Source organism: Schistocerca gregaria, chromosome 8 (genome assembly GCF_023897955.1).
Source record: "Schistocerca gregaria isolate iqSchGreg1 chromosome 8, iqSchGreg1.2, whole genome shotgun sequence".
Taxonomy (NCBI): Eukaryota; Metazoa; Arthropoda; class Insecta; order Orthoptera; family Acrididae; genus Schistocerca; species Schistocerca gregaria.
In genome coordinates, this window is record NC_064927.1 from 488,969,305 (window position 1) to 488,984,070 (window position 14,766).

Sequence of the window (14,766 nt, forward strand, 5' to 3'; positions counted from 1 at the left end):
TGGGGAGAAATCACTTATGGGATTCTCCCACAAAGCTCAATCTGAGGCCCACTATTGTTCCTCATTTATGTAAATGACCTATCTAATATACAACAACCAGAATTAGTCCTTTTTGCAGATGATACTAATACTATAATCAATCCAAGCATACATACACAAACGGAACAAATGGTAAACAATGATCTTAAAAGCATCATTACCTGGATTTCTGCAAATTGTCTAACCCTCAGTTTTAAAAAGACGTAAGATATTCAGTAATGTGCAATTAGGGGCACTACACAAATGATACTTTTAACACGGGCACAAAATAATAAATAGGATGGAAACTTCAAAATCTTAGGTGTCCATATTGGTGATAATTGAATCTGGAAGAAAGTACATTTTGGAACTCATAGTTCAGCCACATTTGCACATAGACTCATCGTAAATCTTGGGAAAAGACAAATTGGTAAACTGGGATAATTTGCATATTTTCATTCAGTAATGTCGTATGGAATAATGTTCTGTGGTAACTCATCTTTAGCTCCCCAACAATCATTCTATAGACATTTGTTTAAGGAGTTCGGAATGCTGATTACTGCTTCACAGTAGGCCTACATTTATTCACTCATGAAATTTGTTGCAAATAATCCATTAAGTTCAAACGGAACAATGGTGTATATAATTACAACACCAGAAGTAAAAAGACATTCATTACTCCATTTTAAGATCGCCAATAGCATCAAAATGGGTGCACAATGCAGCAACAAAAATTTTTAATCTTTTATCTTGTGATATAGAATGTCTGACTGACAGCAAACTAAAATTTTAAAACAAACTGAAAAAGTTGTTCCTTATCAACCCCTATCCTTAGAAGGATTTCTATTATTGTACTGTGTAAAATGTGGTGGATAGAAATGACTAACCCATATCTCTACATTAAAAAAAAAAAAAAAAAAAAAAAAAAAAAAAAAAAAAAAAAAATATTCTGCATATAGCCGTACCATTTATAAATTAATTTAAAATGTGAATGTAAAATGAATCATATCATTACAATTTGCTGCACAAAATTATCCCACGGAACATGAAACTGGGAAACAGTTTAATGTGATGTTTCTGCCAATGATCGTAATAGAATATGGGGATATTTTACTTCATGTAACTATAACAGTTTATTTCATGCATTTAGTTGCCTTGCTAGTAGTTTCACTGAGTGCTTAGGGAGCTTCTGAATAACAACCGACAAAACAACAGAAAAATGGTAACTTTGGGATTTTTCATAATATGAAAGAGTATGGAAATGCAACAATATGCTGCAGCAATTATAAAACAAAACATGACAGTACATGGTCAGAGCCACAATATCTACGAACCCTTACTGGAAATGTTCTTTTGTGTGTTATTCATACGTTCTCGTGAAGTCTTTATATACAAACGATAGCGTCTGTCACTAAGTTAACACAGCAGTACAAGCAGTTCATACCTCTAGCAAATACTTTCGAAATCCTTGCCGTGACATTCGATTTTACCACATTCCATTCAACAATTAACTTGCAGTGCATTTATTATCAGTTTTAGTAACAATTACCTAACCATATGGTAACATATCGAACACCTGTTGTTGCACCTTGCAACAGATCCCTCCCCTACCGGTTTGCACGTTTGACAGAAGGACTGGATCCCAAGCTGTCAATAAACACGACACTGTTGCCAACCCTCAACCTAATATTACTTATCCACGTATGTGAAAAATTCGTCCTGTTGAATTGTTTTTGAAAATCAGTCGTTGTAAATGGAGGGACCTGATCCAAGTTGTTCCTAGTGAATAATTAACAGGACAAGAGCAATCACGTATATCATTTCTATGCATAGACAATTGCGATGTATCTAAAACGGCAATCGACCACAGTGCAACAGGACTGGTAGCGGCAAATTTGACTTATATGACACCAACGACGCGCCCACGGTCGGTCTTTGATCGACAGCTACGTCTATTTCACACAATAATTTCCCAAAGAATAACTGTAATAAATATGCGCGCGCGCGTGTGTGTGTGTGTGTGTGTGTGTGTGTGTGTGTGTGTGTGTGTGTGTGTGTGTGCAAGCCGCTAGAACCACCACGGAACATTCACACGTGTTCACATACTTGCAAGTTTGTACTTTTATTTTTATAATTAAAATAAGATCAGTGTAGGGCCAGTGGTACTGTCACGTGAAAATCACGTTGAAGTCAAAATCCGAAGGCAGGGTCGTCAGTGAAGTACAACATTTAGAAATGAAAGCCACGTTTATTACCGACACCATCACACAATCACACAGCCAGAACAAAGGTGAACTTCCGGGCGGAGAGTACAGCTATTTATAGAAATATTGAATATTCTGGGATGCTGGAATTTATACAAACTTATTATATCCCAGAATACAGAAACATAAAATATTTAAAGTACATGTCAGGAACGATAAAAACTAATAAAAAATAATTTCTGGCAGTCGGTTTAGAATAGACGACCCACAGCACACCTACAAAAAAATGCTATCTCCTTACGGTACAGTGAGCACGCCATAGCTCACGTCATTGCTTCCTCTTCTAGAGAAACAGTGAAATTTCGGTGAGGTTTCAGAAATTCTCATCAGAGCCATTATAGTACATTGGCTCCAGATCTTGTCAATGGTCCTCTGTATGGCAGGTGGCCACACTGGTAGATCCTCTCGTTCTGGTCGTGCTGTTACCTCCTCTTCATTATGGTGAGCACTGAAGGTAGCCAGCCCCTCCCATAGAAGCTTCTTGGACTACAGTAGGGCTTCATATGGAGGATGTGGACAATGTCTTTGAACTTTTATCTTTTTGATATTTTTCCTCTCTCTGAAATGTTTCTGCCTCTTCCAAGCTCCTCTTTTCTCCCATAGTCCAGATCCTCTTCCAAGCTCCTCTTTTCTCCCATAGTCCAGATCCTCTTCCAAGCTCCTCTTTTCTCCCATAGTCCAGATCCTCTTCCAAGCTCCTCTTTTCTCCCATAGTCTATCATTCAGCATCTCCTCCTACTGCTACTTTGAGTCAGTAATAAGGTATGGAATGTGTTTTGGGGTACTTCAAATCATATGTGTCTAATACTAAAACTTCAGAAAACCACCATTAGGAATATGCACAATGTAGGGCGATGAAAATCATATCGCCCGCTCCTAAAAAATCTGAGCATACTAAGTGTTCCCTCACTATACATATAGGAGCTGATTATCTTTGTGCACAGTAACCACGATTTATTTGTAGCAAATAGTTTTCAACATGATTACACCACCAGAAAACAAAATAATTTTATGCTACCCACCCACTTTTTAAAACTTAATGCTCAAACTCCACATTATATGGGTATGAAAATTTATAACAAAGTGAAAGGAAGAGAATTGCTCACCATAAATTTAGAAAGACTGAAAAAATCCTTATATGAGAAACTAGTGCAAAAATGTTACTATTCAGTAGAAGAATTCATAAATGACAACCTGAAAATTAAAGCAGGAGAGAGCAAGTACTTAGGACCATTAATCTTAAAAGTTTGTTACTTAATTAAGTAATTATTCAGTACTGTATATTATATTACTGGTATTATAATGAAAATTGTAAACTAGTTTTTGTGTTTTGACGAGCCAATGGCTTGAAATTGTGTGTTATGAGACAATGAACTTCTACTTCTTACCCAGAATACACTGCAAAAAGCACACTTCTGTTGCTTGTATTCTGCTTGGATCTTTCTTTGTCCAAATTCAACATTCTGATCCATAGATCAGTGACAGCTCATCAAACGAGGCAGGGCCTCCTCATTTCTTCTAAACTGCCAACACTAGAGCACAACTTAAAGAGTGATAGCTTAATCCTAACATAATGCAGCCAGAGGCGTGAAGCAAATGGCAAGGAGGCCAGAGCCATTACAGGCTGCCTGCAAATGCTCAGTTGCAGTGGTAATCTGACATCACTACAAGGAACAGAAAATGATTATGGGCTGTCCTAAGCTGAGCTGACATGAGCTTTGGTGGCATGGGAGGCCAGAAGCTGTGGCTCTGTCCCTCTTGTTGTTCCACACGCAGTGAATATGGATAATTAAATGGCCTTTAATTGAGGTCTATGAAATTGTCCCCCCCTCCGCCCCATCTCTCTATTTTGTCACTGTTTTGCACATGGTTTAAATTAAGTTATGCATCAGAGCTGTTGTTGCATAATACCAGTAAGGATTTTCTTCCCATGTTTCATGGCATTCCTGTTTCCTTCCACTGGTCTTCGAAATATTCAGCAATTCTCAACAGTATCGTTGGTAAATGCATTCCTTCCAATAGTGAAATGAGACGCTACTGTAACACAAGAATAATATCTGCCAGTTACAAAAACTGTCTGGGGCTAATTGAGGTTTTAAATGAAATAATTGACAGCGCAGACTCTAAGACTCTAGTACAACAACTACAAGAGAAGCCTGTAGTTTGAAAAATTGCCCCCTAGACTTTGACTTTGTTTTCCTTCTCTCTATTTTTCAAAGTATATTTTTGAAGACTAAACTGCTTGTCTCAGAACACATAGCTTATATGAAAAACTTAAGAAATGAAGATTAATTTAATTTAATTTTTAAACTATACAAAATGCTCAACTAATTTGCAACCTGAAACTACCGTGAATAGAACTGAAATGAGGGTTGAATGCATTGTCAATCCTTTGATGTCAAAGTACAAACAAGCACACATCGAGGTATTGTACAATATTGTAACACAGCTGAAACCAAGATTTTCACATCATGATAAACTCCTCTTCCTTAAATTAGGCAATGATAATCAGTTACTGGTTATTCCCAGCACTTCCCTGTGGATGATTCAGATTCATCATAGTGCATACTCCAATCACTCACAGTTATGTGTACAACTGCAGACTGTATTTTCTCTCCAGCACAAAGAAACATTTCTGTCTGTCAGTTTGGGAGATGTTATCAAAAGAATGATTGAGAATGAAACAGAGCAAATTCTTCCAGGAGCTTTTAAAATATTTTGTCTAATTTCTACCATTCCTCCACAGGTATTTCAGTTGAAAGGAGTTTTTCTTGTCTTAAATGTGTGCAGTCGTATTTGAGGAATAGTATATCCCAAGATCACTCATCAGCACTTGCTTGTACTTCAGTTGAAAACCGAGTATTGTGAATACTTGAAAGCTGAGACAAATGGTATGATGATGTCATCAAAAGATTCAGGAAGAAGGACTAATGAGTTAACTTGCTCTACAAGTACAACACTCAGGATCCATAGGTCAGCCAGCTTTCTTGCTTCTTTGGTCCTGATGATAAAGTGTTTCACATAGTCATCTTGAGTACCATTTGGTTGGAATGGAAACAGTGTATCCATTGTTGTATACAATGTCTTTTCAGTATAGTATAAAGAATAGAGTTAAACCTGTAGTGTCTTGCTTTGCTATGTTGTATGCAAATGTCGTTGTGGACGGCATTGTATCCCAGTGTCTATCAAGAGAATATCTGCCAGTGTCTTATTAAAGCACTCTATGAGGCCATTTGTCTGTGGCTGGTAGGCATGTGTCATTCTGACAACATGATTAGAAAACTTTTTCATGCTCAGAGATTTTGACATGGGATGCTCTGTGCTTGAAAATAATGTCTTCTCTAAGGTATCTTGCAATTTCTGGATCTTTGGAAGATGGTACAGATTTAGTGACAGAATAGTGGGTAAGGTAATCAGTGCACACTATTATCCATCAATTCCCATTTGACGGCTTCGGGAATCTCACCCCAGAGTTCAGTTCCCCAGAGTAGTAAAGTTAAGTTCCACCTTCTGGCCCTAGATGGGCCAACTGGATCTGATTGACCACCATGTCATTTTCTGCCAATGGTGTCACTAGATGAGCGGAATGTGATCAGCAAACAGCTCATGATATTGTTGGTAGGTTTTTTGATCTTGGAACCGCTAATAATCAATCAAGTTGCTCTTAGTTGCCCTCAGGAGGCTGAGCACTCCTTGTACCATTACTTCCACCAAGAAAAAAATCCCTGGCAATCCCAGGAATTGAATTGGGGTACCCCACATAGCAGTCAGTCCTACTAACCACTCAGCTACACAGGCAAACATTGATATCACATTTCCTGGCACTAATTGTAGCACATGTTTTCATTGTTGACATTCCTTATAGTGGCTCACACAATGTCTAACAATTCAGTAGAGGCCTGGACAGTGACGCCTGTAGCTAATTCTGTCTAGAGTCTTCACAAAACCCAGGTGACCAGGTGTTGGAGCACTGTAGAAAAACTACAGGGTGGATGACTGTAGATGAGCTGGGATGACAAACAACCATTTCTGCCCTATTGGATCATATTTACTATTACACAATGTTCTATTTATTAACTGGAAGCCTCCTTTGGTCAGTTCCTCCTTCTTCAAGGGTTTTCTATTCAACAGAAATGCCATTTAATGCAACTGAAGTGGTCCAGGGGTGTAGGACCACTTCTTTGCAGGCCTGGGCAATGGCAGTGTGGTAAGGCCATGAGAACAGGCCATTGGCAGTTAATAACACATCACCAAAAGGAAAAGCATTTTACTAACACTCATTTGACTACAATGGTAGTATCTCAGTGAAGGTAGCAGCCATGCACCCTGCGAGTATGTGGTGAAAGCAGCTTATAATGGCAGCCAGATGGCAACTATGCCATTGTGCTATCATCCAGCATTGCTGACTCCAGTAGTTTATACACCATTTGTGACCTCAGCAGTGGGATTCAGCCACATGTGGTCAGTGCCAGCAGAGCTGGAGACTGCTGAGTTACTTGCACTGGATATGAGCCCCCCGTGCTGGAACTCATAACAGCGTCACAACGGGTGCCCACACCAGCTGTAGTTTATGGGTCTCATTTCAATGCCATACAGGACAGAAGTCTGGCAACTGCTGGAGTGGGCCAGAAGGCAGCACATTGATCACGTCCAAAGAGGAGAACTGGGCACTACCAGGTGGTGTGGTGGTGGGAGTACAAACTTGTAGAGGTGACACACTTTCACAGGATGTTCGGTCATCCGGCATGGCCTTCTTCCTCTCTATAGATGCGGCAGGACTGCTGATCACTGTGATCAAATTAATGATTATTTATACCTGTTTGCGGCCCACTTGTTGTGCCAACATGTTGTTTCCAGCTGCTCTCGTGGCCTGGAAGTGTGAAAACAGCTTGCCTTGCCCTGCTAGAGCTTCATTTTCCCAATGTGCAGTTCTTGGCCTGGTCCAACTTATGCTATATAAACAACCCCAATGCTGCAATTGGCATGCCAGTACACTATATGAGAGTTCAGTTAATTTGTGGCTCTTGGAAGTCTGCAAACCCCTGACTAGTTGATAATTCTTCTTGTGTGTGTGTTGTTGTTGTGGTCTTCAGTCCAGAGACTGGTTTGATACAGCTCTCCATGCTACTCTATCCTGTGCAAGCTTCTTCATCTCCCAGTACCTACTGCAACCTACATCCTTCTCAATCTGCTTAGTGTATTCATCTCTTGGTCTCCCTCTGAGATTTTTTACCCTCCACACTGCCCTCCAATACTAAATTGGTGATCCCCTGATGCCTCAGAACATGTCCTACCAACCGATCCCTTCTTCTGGTCAAGTTGTGCCACAAACTTCTCTTCTCCCCAATCCAATTCAATACTTCCACATTAGTTATGTGATCTACCCATCTAATCTTCAGCATTCTTCTGTAGCACCACATTTCGAAAGCTTCTATTCTCTTCTTGTCCAAACTATTTATCGTCCACGTTTCATTTCCATACATGGCTACACTCCATACAAACACTTTCAGAAACGACTTCCTGACACTTAAATCTATACTTGATGTTAACAAATTTCTCTTCTTCAGAAACGCTTTCCTTGCCATTGCCAGTCTACATTTTATATCCTCTCTACTTCGACCATCATCAGTTATTTTGCTCCCCAAATAGCAAAATTCCTTTACTACTTTAAGTATCTCATTTCCTAATCTAATTCCCTCAGCATCACCTGATTTAATTCGACTACATTCCATTATCCTTGTTTTGCTTTTGTTGATGTTCAACTTATATCCTCCTTTCAAGACACTGTCCATTCCGTTCAACTGCTCTTCCAAGTCCCTTGCTGTCTCTGACAGAATAACAATGTCATCGGTGAACCTCAAAGTTTTTATTTCTTCTACATGGATTTTAATACCTACTCCGAATTTTTCTTTTGTTTCCTTTACTGCTTGCTCAATATACAGATTGAATAACATCGGGGAGAGGCTACAACCCTGTCTTACTCCCTTCCCAACCACTGCTTCCCTTTCATGTCCCTTGCCTCTTATAATTGCCATCTGGTTTCTGTAAAAATTGTAAATAGCCTTTTGCTCCCTGTATTTTACCCCTGCCACCTTTAGAATTTGAAAGAGATTATTCCAGTCAACATTCTCAAAAGCTTTCTCCAAGTCTACAAACGATAGAAACATAGGTTTGCCTTTCCTTAATCTTTCTTCTAAGATAAGTCGTAAGGTCAGTATTGCCACACGTGATCCAACATTTCTACGGAATCCAAACTGATCTTCTCCGAGGTCGGCTTCTACCAGTTTTTCCATTCTTCTGTAAAGAATTTGCGTTAGTATTTTGCAGCTGTGACTTATTACCCTGATAGTGTGTAGAAGAACTGAACTTCGACCATAACCAGGACTCATACCTCTTATTTATAGGAAGGCTTTTATTAGGCCTTTAATTACAAAACACGATTAGCAACTAGATGTAGTTCATTTTTAACAAACTGTAACCTTTCAAAGAAAAAGCAAGAGTATCAATACAACAGTATTTACATTCCAGAATGAGATTTTTACTCTGCAGCGGAGTGTGCGCTGATAGTATTTACATTATTGTTATGATCTTACTGTCGTTGGTATTCCTTGACCCTGTAGTTCATGCAGAAGACTCTTTGCTGCCTCCAATTACTTTGCACAGCATGATACCAAGTATACCTTTAATGTAATTAGGATGACATGGAGTTCATGTGGAATATCTCAAACAAAAATAATAAAACATATGAAACAAGAGTTGCTCCTTAATAAATCCTCTTATGTAATAATTAAACTTTTAATTTCTAGACAATTTTTCAGGACAAACGAATGTGCAGATCTTCTGTTAGTAAAGCTAGTTCATTTACATTGAAAACTGGTACAAGATTTCACCCTCAATCAATGAAATGATTTATTTCCAAAAACTTTGGCTATAAAAGTCTGCAAAATCTCATACTCTCACAGTTAGCACCCACGGGCTGTCTTCCACTGCTGTGGCTGAACTGCTAGTTTCTGAGGTAATGCCCAAAATATTGTGACAAAATTACATTGTCTCTCTCGTTTGGAAGACCTGACCCCTGGGGACTCTACCTCAGGCTGGTATGCGGGAGAACTCAACATACATGGACACAATGTGCAATATTTTGCAAGGTTTCTCATAAGTATTAGGTGGCTTAAACCACAAGCTGTCCATTTACTCTACTGGTTTAGCTCTTCAACTCCACACTCACATACTCCACAATCACCCCAAGTTTAGCTTTATAATGAACAGTTTCATGGAATTCTTTATAACACAACTTGCAACTATTATTATCTCTTACTCTTCGTCATGCCACAAGGCCATCTCTCTTTGTCATTTAATCTTAGCCACAGCCCCCCCTGCACAATTGTGCTTTGCGTAATCTTAAATATTGGGCAATACATTTCTTAATATTACTCTTTTTAAAATTTTCATGCTCACAATAATATTCAAGCTCTCCACTTCCGTATTGCTGTTATTGATTCATGATTGCTGATCCAGTCCACTTGGATCTCTACAGCCAAAGTTTACTTAGTCGGGCAGCTCTGCGTCTCAGGTTGATAAAGGTTGCACAAAACAGAGTCACAGCTATTAGGGCACCAGATACTTTAACAGTCAACGAATGATATTATTTTTCTCAGTACTGCTGCACATGTTGTGGCATCTGTTCTGCCAAAATATGATCTTCTTGTGCTCTTTGAGCTGGTTTAGAGAGAGGACCAGATTGGGTTTCAAGGTATCTTTGATATAGGTCAAATTCTGTGCTGGGAGCACTTCCACTGGTTTCTGTGGCAAGTACAACTGAGACTAGGTTATTTTTAATTCGGTAAACCTTGAATTAGCAGCTAACAGATTGTGTAATCCTCAGATTTAAAGTCAAGTTTCCATTGACTCCAGAAATGAAAAAGTATACTGCTTTTCTTTACAGTGGAAAAAGTTACTAATATTGTGTGGTACCTTTCAGTTTGAAATCACCTGTGGCAGAATTCAGTAGAGCACTAGACGATTTACTTGAACAAGAACTTGTCTCTTACTTAACGGTTTATGTAAATGATGTTTTGGTTACTGGACAAAACTGGAATAAACACACTGAATGCTTCAGACCGGTATCTGAAAAACTTAGATGAGGTAGCATGAAACTACATCTACATCTACATCTACATACATAGCCTGCAATCCACCATACAGTGGTTGACGGAGGGTACCTCGTAGCACAACTAGCATCTTCTCTCCCTGTTCCACTCCCAAACAGAACGAGGGAAAAATGATTGCCTATATGCCTCTGTACAAGCCCTAATCTCTCTTACCTTATCTTTGTGGTCTTTCCACGAAATATAAGTTGGTGGCAGTAAAACTGTACTGCAGTCAGCCTCAAATGCTGGTTCTTTAAATTTCCTCAGTAGTGATTCACGAAAACAGCACCTCCTTTCCTCCACAGACTCCCACCTGAGTACCTGAAGCATTTCTGTAACACTCACGTGATGATCAGACCAACCAGTAACAAATCTAGCAGTCCGCCTCTGAATTGCTTCTATGTCCTCCCTCAATCTGACCTGATATGGATCCCAAACACTCGAGCAGTAGTCAAGACTAGGTCGTATTGGCATTTTATAAGCGGTCTCCTTTACAGATGAACCACATCTTCTCAAAATTCTACCAATGAACCAAAGACAACAGTCCGCCTTCCCCACAACTGCCATTACATGTTTGTCCCACTTCATATCGCTCTGCAATGTTACGCCCAAATATTTAATCGATGTGACTGTGTCAAGCGCTACACTACTAATGGAGTATTCAAACATTATGGGATTTTTTTTCCTATTAATCTGCATTAATTTACATTTATCTATATTTATAGTTAGCTGCCACTCTTCACACCAATCACAAATCCTGTCCAAGTCATCTTGTATCCTCCTACAGTCACTCAACGACGACACCTTCCCATACACCACAACATCATCAGCAAACAGCCGCACATTGCTATCCACCCTATCCAAAAGATCATTTATGTAGATAGAAAACAACAGCAGACCTACCACACTTCTCTGGGGACTCCAGATGATACCCTCGATGAACACTCAGCATCGAGGACAATGTACTGGGTTCTATTACTTAACAAGTCTTCGAGCCACTCACATATTTGGGAACCAATCCCATATGCTCGTGCCTTAGTTAGGAGTCTGCAGTGGCGTGCCGAGTCAAACGCTTTCCGGAAGTCAAGGAATATAGCATCCGTCTCATACCCTTCATCCATGGTTTGCAAGATATCCTGTGAAAAAAGGGCAAGTTGCGTTTCGCAGAAGCGATGCTTTCTAAAGCCGCGCTGATGCATGGACAGCAACTTCTCTGTCTCAAGGAGATTCATTATATTCGAACTGAGAATATGTTTGAGAATCCTGCAACAAACCAATGTTAAGGATATTGGTCTGAGGATCCGTCCTTCTACCCTTCTACCCTTCTTACATACAGGCGTCACCTGCGCTTTTTTCCAGTCACTTGGGACTTTACGTTGGGCAAGAGATTCGTGATAAATGCAAGCTAAGTAAGGAGCCAATGCAGTAGAGTACTCTCTGTAAAACCGAACTGGAATCCCATCAGGATCTGGCAATTTATTTATTTTCAACTCATTCAGCTGCTTCACAACCCCAGGGATGTCTATCACTAAGTCCTCCATACGGGACTCTGTACAAGACTCAAATGGTGGTATGTTTGTACAATCCTCCTGCGGGAAAGATTTCTCAAATGCTAAATTTAAAATTACAGCTTTAGTTTTGCTGTCTTCTGTTGCCAGGCCAGACTGATCAGTAAGTGACTGGATGGAAGCCTTCGACCCGCTTACCGATTTTACGTAAGACCAGAATTTCCTTCGGTTTTCAGCAAGATCTTTTGCTAAGGTATGATGGTGGTAGTGGTTGTATGTTTTGTGCATTGCTTTTTTTACAGCAGCATGAGTCTCTACTAACTTTTGCCTGTCCCATTCTCCGGATCTTTCTTGTACCGTGAGTGCAACTGTCTTTGCTTCCTGAGTATTCTCTGAATTGCACTGTTAAACCAAGGTGGGTCTTTTCCGTCCATAACCCACTTTTCCGGCACATACTTCTCCAATGCGTGATTCACAATGTGTTTAAAATATGCCCATAATTCTTCCACATCCATCGTACCGGAAGTAAATGAAGTCGATTCATTTACCAAGTGGGATGCTAACAACTGCTTATCTGCTCTTTCTAGTAAGAATACTCTCCTAACCTTCTTGACTGACTTTTTAACTTTCATAACCATAGTCGTAATGACAACATCATGATCACTAATCCCTGTCTCAACACTGACACCGTCGATGAGGTCTAGTCTGTTCATGGCTACCAGATCTAAAATATTTCCACTACGCTTTGGCTGTCAATTTAGCTGCTCAAGACAGTTTTCCGATAATGTGTTCAAAGTAATTCACATGACTGCTTGTCTGTACTACCTGTAATGAATCCATAGACATCCCAGTCTATAGTAGGTAGGTTGAAGTTGCCTCCGACTAATATAGCATGACCCGGGTACTTCTGCGATACAGAGTGTAGACTCCCTTTGAATGATTCTAGAACTGTCACGGTGGAACCTGGTGGCCAGTAATAACACCCAACAATTAACTTTATTTCTCCTAGCCCTGTTAAAAGTGTCCGGATAACTTCACAATCATACTCTACTTCGATCTCAGTATACACAATATTTTTGTCAACTGCAATGAAGACACCACCTCCTACGGTGTCTAATCTGTCTTTCCGATACATGTTCCAACCCTCACTAAATATTTCAGAACTTCGTATCTCATGGTTCAGCCAGGTCTCTGTCCCAAGAATAATTTGCACACTACACGCTTCCTGGAGGGCAGTAAATTCAGGAAGTTTATTCCGAACACTCTGAAAATTTACTGCTAATATCTTGATAGCTGAATTGTCTTTACACTGAGCATGTCCTGATTTCCCTGCCTGCACGTCGACTGGTGAGTGTTCATCAGGACACCTCGCACTACTGCCTAGCCTAAAAAATGCCCATGTGCATTTCCTGAATCTAAATAAAATTTTAAGGCCATATTTTTACTAAAAATTGTATTTTGGCAGACTCTGAAAAAATTATAGCTATTTCAGATTTTAAGCTCCACACAGCAGAAAAAATTTGAAATCTTTTAACAGTCATGTGTAAATAAGTTTCTTAAAAGAAACACTATTTGGATATGGACTAAAGAATGTCAAGAGGCTTTTAAGAATATAAAGAAAAGCAAACAACCACAACTTTTTAACAACCTGATTTCAGTTTATTTTTGGTCCATGCACTGACAGTAGTAATTTCAACTGGGTGGAGAATTATTTCTGGTACAGGAACTTGACTGAGAAATCATACATTGTACAATTGCTTTTGCAAGTAGGACGCTTTTAAGCATGAAAAAAATCTTACATGGTTGCAGAAGAAGAATTATTAGCACTACACTGAGCGTTCACAAAATTCAGAATACAGTGTATTTTCTTGGATATGAGGTGAAATTATAGTCAGATCAAAAAGCCTTAAGCTATCATCAAGACTTCAGACTTTACTTTAGTAGATTCACTAGATACGTGTGCAATGTACCTACAACAATTTGACCATGAAATCTTTACATTAGAGGCACTGACAACATTGTTGCAGATGATTTGTAAAATATGTCATTAAGAGGAATCAATGAAATTTTTGACCAAGATGAGGAGAAAGAATTTAAAATGAGCTATATGAAAGGTACACATGATGAAAAGTTACTAGGGATGTGTGCAACAAAGTTGGGAGAAGCTAGAAACATGAGCCCAACTGGAAATCAGCAAAAAGCTGTTTAGATAAAAAGAAGTGTGAGAAATTAGACAAGTATTACCAAATATTCAAGGTAACATTCCTTAGAAGATTAGATGAGGATTCTAACAGTTGAAAATTATGTAGAACAGAGGAAGAAGCAGAGAGATTACTTTAATATATACATGAAAACTATGGTCATTGTGATATTCTCAAATGAATACAAAAATTACTGGAACATGATTATAATATGACTAAAAAGGTATGAAATGAACTGTCAACTTGTGTTAAGTGTCAGCCCATCAAGGTAAATAACAGGACAAGTCAAGGTAAAATGTAAAACATTAGTCCCGAGAAACATATGAATTTAGCCTCTTTGGGTTTCAATGGAGCTTTGCCAAAAAGTAAATATGGACATTGTTATATTTTTTGTAATGGTAGATGTTTTCCCTAAATTTAATACGTCGTATCCAGCCATGAAAGCTGCAAGCCAAAACATTATTTCCAAACTTGAAAAAGACTATTTCAATCTCATTGGAAAACCAACAAACTCATAGTTTTCATCTAAGTGTTGGCAGTCATTTGTAGAAAGATCTGGAATCAAACCTATTTTAATTTCTGTGTACAATCCATCACCAAAACCTGCAGTGAGAGGTACATGCAT

General features: G+C 39.1%; 1 protein-coding gene across 4 annotated transcripts in view; it reads right to left on the reverse strand.

The window, feature by feature from the left end:
- LOC126285382 (vesicular glutamate transporter 1-like) overlaps positions 1-1,810 on the reverse strand; it is a 136,712-nt gene extending 134,902 nt beyond the window's left edge. Inside the window, exon 1 of one of the 4 annotated variants that reach the window (XM_049984720.1) lies at positions 1,463-1,810. The gene's annotated coding sequence lies outside the window, so the exon portion shown is untranslated. The remainder of the gene's footprint in view (positions 1-1,462) is intronic. The other 3 variants (XM_049984719.1, XM_049984721.1, XM_049984718.1) reach the window with 3 other exon arrangements.
- Positions 1,811-14,766: the final 12,956 nt, after the last annotated feature.